Here is a 9656-nt window from a genome sequence, read left to right on the forward strand (position 1 = left end):
TTGTTGTTTTGTTTATTTGTTAAAATGATAAAGCACTACAGCTTTAGAAATGAGTGATGAAGCTTGAAATATGAATAAACACTTTTGTTCAAAAAATAAAAAATACTTATGCTTGGATATTGTCAGCGCTTACATACTTTTATATTTATACGTCAAAGTTCAAACTTGGGGAAATTATTATTAAATGACTAGTTTTCCTGTTTAAAACCTGTGGCCCCCTTTAGATCAAACTACTTATATTTGGCCCCTGAACCAAAATGAGTTTGATACCCCTGGTTTAGAACTAAAGGACAAATGTATGAAGCAGGAAACACTAACGACTCATTTCACTGATTTTAAGGTGATTTTATAGAGAAAAAAAACACAAACGTAAGAGCTCAAAGCACATTAAAACAATTTAAATCATATTTTCTGCTTTTGCTTCATAAATCCAATGACACTGTTTAAGACGTAAACAGAGACTAAACCTGATGATCTCAGTCTGCAGTGGGAGGTTCACTGAAGAAGCTCCGCCCTCTGTTTCTTCGATGATAGGAGCGTCGGATGAATTTCCCTCACCACCTTTGTTCTGTCGCTTTGTGGCTTTGACCTGAAAATCATTTAAAAGGAATTACATTTAATCATTACTCAGCATTAACCACTGCAGCCCATGTAAGTCTGATGCAGGTGTTTCACTTCAGCTGGTCACTGGTTCATCTTGTGACTGCGTTGCTAATCCTTCCATCTCTGTTTTTCAAATGAAACTTTTGTCTCTTCACTGGAATCTAAACAATGTTACAGATGTCTCTTTGATTACGATCAGTGAGTCAAACATTCAGCATCGTTCAGACGACACTGGTTCTCAACCTTTATTTCCTAAAATGAAGGTCCCAGAGAAGGGGGAGCCTCCAAAATAAAGGTCTCAGAGAGCGGGGACCCTCCAAAATAAAGGTCTCAGAGAGCGGGGACCCTCCAAAATAAAGGTCCCATAGAGCAGGGACCCTCCAAAATAAAGGTCCCAGAGAGCAGGGACCCTCCAAAATAAAGGTCCCAGAGAGCAGGGACCCCCACTGTAGCTGAAGGTGGTTGAACACAGACATGAACATTGAAGAACAGTCATGTGGAGACAGGACCATCTATAAGGGGGAATAAAGGGGAGATTTTTGGGGTCCATCCATAAAGTCAGTAAAATGATGGTCCATTGTTCTATGAATCTGTGATAACCACATTTATTTATTCATCTGAATAATATCCACTGTTATCCAGGAACGTTTATTATTATTATTATAGTCATCTTAAAGATGGAAATCATGGTTTTAATCACTAATAAAATGGTTCAAAGTGACTGAAAATGAAACAATTAGTTTACACTGGAAAAATGTGGGAATGACAAATGGTGAATGTGGTTAAATTGGCAAAATAATCATGAAATCTGGTGAAAGAGGTAAAAAGTGACAATAATGGATCAACATATGTGACATTAGGTGTAAAAGTGGTAGAAAATGTTTATGTGCTGAACATGTCTGGAAAGTGGAAAAAAGTCATTAAATGTGATGTAGAAGACTAATGAAATGGGAGAAATGTAGCAAAAATACATTAAAAGGAGCAAAAATATGGCAAGAACAAGTGATGAAAATATGTTATAATATGGTGAGTTTGGAGGAGTTGTAGAAAAAGGATAAAAATAAGCAAAAATGAGCTCAAAATGTTCATAAAATGGTTTTGTTGTGTTGATTGCTTTGTTGATGTGGACGTAGAGGAGAAGCTGAAATATTAAAAATATTAGAAACATTAATACCTGAGGCCCAGCGCCCCCTGCTGTTCTCATCTTGATGCTGACGCTGTGACTTTGATCCTTAAGTAGAGAAGATTTACGACCCAGTTTCACATAGAAATGAGTGGTGTACGGAGTAAAGCTGAAGTCCTCCCTGACACACACACACACACACTTTTTTAACTTTATTTCTTCATTTTACTTGAATTCAGTTGTTTTTTAACGTGATGTCTGTCTTATTGTGGGCGTGGCTAACTGACCGTAGGTAACCCTGCAGCAGGAGGTGTAGCACCACACTCTCCGCTGAGCTGCGGGACAGCGTGGTGACGTGTGACAACTTCCTGTGTTTGGCCGGCCCCCCTCCCTAGCCACGCCTCCACCAGCTTCAACGGAGTCAGCCTCTCGTCCATGGAGGACGCACACTCCAGGATCTGCAGCAGCTGCCGCGCGTGTGTGCTGATGTCAACCTCTGAGCAGTCTGTGACACACACACGCACACACACACACACACACACACACACACACACACCACACACACACACACACACACACACACCACACACACACACACACACACCACACACACACACACACACACACACCCACACACACCACCCACACACACACACACACACACACACACACACTGAGTTTATAAAGAACATTATTAATTATAAATGAATACTTTAATTTACTGATGACATCATTTAGGAAAGATATAGATTTATATCTGATGGACTGATCTACAGTCAGCTGATGAAGTCTGTGTGTAGATACAGGTGAATTCATTCATTAATTCATTCATACGCTATAATGAGGCTGACATCATCATCAGGAACATACTACAGTAAACAATGTGTTCTCATCCCAGTGTGTGATAAATAGATCTACCTGAATAGAAACATGTGTGTGCTGTAATAAAGTTTAACTGCAGAGCGCTGTTCATTTATCATCTAATAGATTAATATCATAAATAATGTCACACTTCTACACATTAACAGTATCAGCAGCTTCCTGTCTGAGTTCTATCATTACTGTCTTTTCTGTAACAACAGTGTTGTTTTTGGTCTGAATTATGGATTTTAATTATTCATCATTTTAAACTTAAGCAACACCTAACCTGGTCAGGACCAAGTTATGAAGTTGATCAGATCTGAGCGAGTATAAAAGCTCCTCCTCCTGCTGTGCGCTGCACTAACACTGTTGCTCTTCACTGTCATCATGGATTTATATTCATTATATTTATTTAAGATCATAATCTGTTCCTCCATTCATTGTAAAGAAGCTCATTCTGACAGTTCTCTCCATTGATTGGTCAGACACTGCAACTCCACCCCTTTCATGGGCACGCCCACGTAGTGTGGGTGGGATCACTTGATCTGACAGGGAATGTTTGGTTAGTTGAAGCCAGCTAACATAGATTAATCTAATCTAGATTAGTAACATAGACCCTAAACCTCCACCTACGTCGGGTGTCGACACACGTCGCACATCTGACCACAATCTTCATCGTCCCAAACCTCGTCAAAGTGAGACGCCATCAGGAGCGCCGGCACCTACACACACACACGCACGCACGCACGCACACACACCACACACACACACACACAAACAACAAACAAACAAACAAACACACAACACACAGACACACACGACGATGTTGATGGTCAGCGTTTCTGACAGTGTGTGTTTGTATGTGTGTGTGTGTGTGTGTGTGTGTGTGTGTGTGTGTGTGTGTTAAAGATCCAGAATTCTATTTTTCACTCATCTCCATTTGTTCTAAGAACCCAACAACATAGTATTTGAGCATTATTTCCCAAACTCACCTGTTTTCTGGAGTTTTAGCCTCTGAAAAGTGGGCGTAAACCACACTACTTCAGGCTCTGCTTCATCGAGTGTGTTTGTCACGGCAACAGTTAATCATTAACAGTCTTTCTTCTCCTCCTCACCTCTACTGACCACAGAATGAGACGATAGTCCAGTATTTTGTCTGACCATTGCATTGGGTCACAAACACATCAGATCATCCCATAAAGGAGATATGAGGTGGTATAAATGTGAAACTGATTGTGAGCGCTCCTCGGTTTATCTATATAATGGAAAGATATTAACTGTAATATCAACCTGCCTTAGCTATGTGTGTTTTATCTGTGAGGTAGTTTGAGAGGGAGGAGCTCACATTCTTATAGTGTAGGAGGAGCCAGGATTAGCAGGAGGAGGAGTTTCCGCAAGAAACATCCATCGGTTCCGTTTAAAGCTGACTTATTACAACATGTGTAATAACAAGAGAGGAAACAGAACTTTCACACTTTGACCCTCTGAATGAGGATAAAGGATGTTTATCACTGTAGATAAACTATTAGATCGTCATTTATTCATTATACTGGACCTATAAAGTGTGTGTGTGTGTGTGTGTGTGTGGTGTGGTGTGTGTGGTGTGTGTGTGTGTGTGTGTGTGTGTGTGTGATACCTGTCCAGACTCAGACAGTAATTCACCATCTGGTGTAGTTTTTTCTGACCCACGTTCTCCATCACCACCATGGAGCTGATCCTGAACACGTCAGAGAAACCAAAATACACGATGCAGTCGGCTGGTTTATCATCACGACCTGTACACGCACACACACACACACACACACACATAGTGGTCAGCTGCAGTGCGTAGTAACAGTTAAAATGCTAACAGTTTAAATGCTAGCCATGTACCTGCTCTTCCACTCTCCTGGTAGTAGTTCTCTAAGGACTTGCTGATGGTGTGATGGATGACAAACCTGACATCAGGCTTATCAATGCCCATCCCAAAGGCCACGGTTGCCACGACAACCTGAGGACACACAGCGGGGAAGGATGTGAAATGTTGTTGTTCAGTGTAACTGAGTTAGAGAGGTGGTGATGTTTACCTGGATCTTGTTGGAGCTCCACCGTCGGTGAACCTTAGTCTTATCCTCTGGGTTCATGTTGGCGTGATACGGGAACGCTGTGATGTTCCTCTTCTGCAACTCAGCAGAAACTAGCGCAGCGTCTTTCTGAGAGAACACGTACACGATCCCTGTACAACACCAGGACACATGCACGTTACTGTACAACACCAGGTGTTACGGCTGGTGCCTCCTGGCCTCTCAGCCTGCCCTTCCTCTCCTCTCCTAACACACCTGGCTCACATCAGTAATCAGGTAGGAGAGGGAGGAGGAGCTTATAAAGGGCTGAGAGGACCAGAAAGAGAGAGGCACAACAACTGACCAGTAGCAGACATGTGGGGAGAGTTCTTCAGCTCAAACTTACATCTTTGTAAGTTTGTTATTTTAGTTTGGACTGGAGATTTCTGGTAGTCCTGTTTTCGTGTTCCGGTGGTTTTAGTCTTTCGTATGTTTTTGTAGTTTAGAGGGTGGACGCTGGGACGACGGCCCTGTATAGGGTTGACCCAGTGTCCTCCCTACTTTTGTTCAGTTTGGCCAGGGTCTCCAGTCCCTTTTAGTTTGTTCTGTTGGTACTTTTATAATTTTGTTAATAAATACTTTTGATAATCGTTGTTTTCTGTGTGGTGTCTTGTTTATGTTGCGGCTCCTCAAGCCTTGAATAACATCCTAGAGGGGGTCGTAACACCAGGACACGTGCACGTTACTGTACAACACCAGGACACGTGCACGTGGGATCTCATTTAAACACTCTGAAGGATCAGCTACTGAACAGGTGACGTCTGCCTCCCTGTGTGCATTTGACAACAACTACACAACGGGGACACACAGAAATATGACGTTTATAACAGCCGCAGTCGGCACGCTTTAGACAATAAATATCACATTAAAGAAGTTAACGAATCCCTTAAAAAAAGCCTTAAAATTACTTAGTCAAGATGGCGCCACAGATGGTTGCTCTGGCTTACTGGTGCGTTCTTTTTTTGTCTGTTTTTGAACTTTAAAAGTGTGTCTGGGGGCTCTTACACTCGCGAAGAGCTCCTAAACATTAGATCAACCACGCCCACGGATCGACTACCTGCTTTTTTAACGTCTGCGGTAGATTTGGCTCATGTTTTAGTCCGAAAAGTGAGAAGCTGCAGAAAAGGAAAACGTGGAGGAGTGCTTGTGCAATTAAGAAGAAGGGGATCCCGCACCGCGCTACCCAGCATTTTCCTCTCCAACGTCCACTTACTGAGCAATAAGATGGACGAGCTAGTGCTGCTGATGAGAAGGAACAGAGACTTTTCCTCATCCTGCTTTACTGAGACATGGTTCAATGAGCTGATCCCGGACACCACAGTGGACCTAGAGGGCTTCAGGCTGCTGCTCGCAGACAGACAATGGGGACTCTCCGGAGGCAAGCATAAAGGTGGAGGTGTCTGCTTCTACATCAAAAATGGCTGGTGTATTGATGTGACAGTGATCCACTAGCACTACTCTCCTATCTTTTCATTCACTGCAAATCATTCTATTAGCTTCACTGGCTGCTGTTTACAACAAGGAGCCTCACCCCTCATCACCCCCCACAGCTCAAAGAGGGGGGGGCACATTCCCCTGTGCCCCACTCTAACTGTGAACAATCATGCTGTCTGCAGGCTGTTCAAAGGTCTTAACATGAAAAAGGCCAGTGGTCCGGATGTTGTCTCACCCACCACCCTTAGAAACTGTGCTATTGAGTTGCTCCAGTCTTCACAGACATTTTAACATCTCACTGGAGTCATGCCATGATCCAGCCTGCTTAAAATCCTCCACCATCGCCCCTGTCCCAAAGAAGACCCGGATCACTGGACTTAATGACTACAGAGCTGTGGCTCTCACATCTGTAGTCATGAAGTCATTCGAGCGCCTGGTCCTGTCCCACCTCAAGTCCCTTACCTCCCTACATTTGGACCCCCTGCAGTTCGCCTACAGAGCCAACAGGTCTGTGGACGACGCCAGGATCCCGTTTGTGGACTTAGCTTTTAACACCATCCTCCCATTTCTGCTCCAGGACAAGCTCTCCCAGCTCAACGTGCCTGACTCCACTGACTTCCTGACGGACCGGAGGCAGCGCGTACGGCTGGGGAAGAATGTCTCAAACACTTGGATTATAAACACAGGAGCTCCGCAGGGCTGTGTTCCTTCCCCTGTGCTCTTCTCCCTGTACACCAACCACTGCACCTCCAGCCACGACTCTGTTAAGCTCATCAAGTTTGTGGAAGACACCACCCTCATTAGACCCATCTCTAACAACGATGAGTCTGCCTACAAGAGGGAGGTGGACCAGCTGATGTCCTGGTGCAGTGGCAACAACCTGGAGCTAAGCACCCAGAAGACAGTGGAAATGATCATGGACTTCACAAGGCAAGGCAAGGCAAATTTATTTATATAGCGCATTTCATACTCAAGGCAACTCAATGTGCTTTACATGATAAAACATTCAATTGTTTAAAATCAATAAGAACATTTAAATCAATAAGAACAATTAAAATCATCAGTAAAATCAATTAAAATCATCAGTAAAATCATCATTACATCAACAACATGATAAAAAATCTCTCTCTCAATCATATGCAGTAGAGAAAAAAGTGCCTTTAACTTTGATTTAAAAATGTTCACATTGGATGCTGACTTCAGCTCCGCTGGCAGTTTGTTCCACTTCTTTGCAGCATAACAACTAAAAGCAGCATCACCATGTTTACTGTGAGCTCTGGGCTCCACTATCTGACCTGTGTCCATAGATCTGAGAGACCTGCTGGGTTCATACCTGACCAACATGTCACTGATGTATTCTGGACCAAACCCATTCACAGATTTATACACCAGCAGCAGAACTTTAAAGTCTATTCTGAGGCTGACTGGGAGCCAGTGTAAAGACTTTAAAACTGGAGTAATGTGCTCTGACCTCTTTGTTCTGGTTAAGACCCGAGCTGCAGCGTTCTGAACCAGCTGTAGCTGTTTGATGCTCTTTTGGGGGATTCCTGTCAGAAGACCATTACAATAGTCCAGTCTGCTGGAGATAAAAGCATGGACCAGTTTCTCCTGATCTTTCTGAGCCATTAAACCTTTCACTCTGGAGATGTTCTTTAGGTGGTAGAAGGCTGTTTTTGTGATAGATTTGATCTGACTGCTGAATGTCAGATCTGAGTCAATCAGAACACCAAGGTTTTTGACTTGGTCTTTAGCTTTTAAAGATCGAGACTCAAGATAATTGCTGACAGCAGTCCTCTTTTCATTGTTACCAAAGACAATCACCTCCGTCTTGTCATGGTTTAGTTGAAGGAAGTTTTCACTCATCCAGCAGTTTACTTTTTCTAAACAGTCACACAACACCTCAATGGGACCATGGTCATCTGGGTTCAGTGATAGATATAGTTGTGTGTCATCTGCATAGCTCTGATAATCAACCTTACAGTTCTGTAAAATTTGTCCTAAAGGAAGCATGTAAAGGTTAAACAAAAGGGGTCCAAGAACAGATCCCTGAGGAACCCCACAGGACATTGGTAATCTGTCAGATTCAAAGTTTCCAATGCTTACAAAATAGCTTCGCTCCTCCAAGTATGACTTAAACCATTGCATTACTTTTCCATTTAGTCCGACCCATGTTTGCAATCTGTGCAACAAAATTGTATGATCTACAGTGTCAAATGCAGCACTTAGATCCAACAGAATGAGAACAGATACTTTTCCTGAATCAGTGTTCAACCTTATGTCATTGATCACTTTGATAAGAGCAGTTTCAGTGCTGTGATGAGAACGAAAACCTGACTGAAATTTATCAAATATTTTGTTGAATGTTAAGAATTGACTCAGTTGGTTGAAGACCACCTTCTCAATGATCTTGGCCATGAATGGAAGGTTGCTGATTGGTCTATAGTTAGCCAGTATAGAGGCATCCAGTGTTCTCTTTTTTAACAGCGGTTTCACAGCAGCTACTTTCAGGGATTTTGGTACGGTGCCTGATTGGAATGATCAGTTAATTACTGACACAGATCAGTGACAATTGACTTTACAACAGTTTTAAAGAAGTTTGAGGGTATTGTGTCAAGGCAACACGTTGATGGATTCAGCTGCTGAACAGTTTCCTCTATTGTTTTTGGGTTCACTGTAATAAACTCTAACATTGTAATTGACTCATCCCTCAGTGGTTGAAGCTGTTCAAGCTTTTTGTGATTTTGCTGGTTTGTTCTGATGTTTGACCTTATTGATTGTATTTTTTCATTGAAATATACAGCAAATTCATTGCATTTTCCAGCTGACAGTAATTCAGGGGCTATCTGATCTGGGGGGGTTGTGAGCTTTTTAATTGCAGAAAACAACGTGCGAGAGTTGTTGACATTTTTGGCAATAGATTCTGAAAAGTATTGCTGCCTTGCTTTGAACAAGCCATCATTGAATTTTCGCAGACTTATTTTGTATAGTTCTAGATGAATTTGGAGTTTTATTGATCTCCATTTATGTTCAGCTCTTCTACAGTCAGATTTCAAATTCTGCATTATCTCAGTCCTCCTCCAAGGTGGTTTCTGTGTGTTTGGTTTTCTCTTAGTTTTGATTGGAGCCACCACATCTATGACATTACAGACGTTTCTATTATACTCATCCAGAAGATCATCAACTGTCTCAGCACTCAATGTTGGTGTCATTGCTATGGCTTCCATAAACTGTGCACTTGTGTTGTCATTTATGTACCTTTTCTTTAAACACACATAACTAGGGGGAAAGATGTTACAGTCTCTAGGTCAAAAAAGACACAGAAATGATCAGATAGAGCTAAGTCTCTTACATCAACAGCAGAGATATCAACACCTTTAGAGATAACCAGATCCAAAGTGTGACCTTGATGTGTGTCGGACCAGTCACATGTTGTGTAAGACCAAAAGTATCCATTAAAGCATACAGTTCTTTGGCAGTATTGTCCATGTTATTGTCTACATGAATATTTAAGTCACCTGTTATTATTAAAATTA

The 9656-nt window shown here is 42.3% G+C and overlaps 1 pseudogene; it reads right to left on the bottom strand.

The window, feature by feature from the left end:
- Nucleotides 1-495: 495 nt before the first annotated feature.
- On the bottom strand, nt 496-5879 carry LOC114465180 (ATP-dependent DNA helicase Q1-like; annotated as a pseudogene).
- Between the last annotated feature and the right edge of the window lie 3777 nt (nt 5880-9656).

Source organism: Gouania willdenowi, chromosome 6, assembly GCF_900634775.1.
Source record: "Gouania willdenowi chromosome 6, fGouWil2.1, whole genome shotgun sequence".
Taxonomy (NCBI): Eukaryota; Metazoa; Chordata; class Actinopteri; order Blenniiformes; family Gobiesocidae; genus Gouania; species Gouania willdenowi.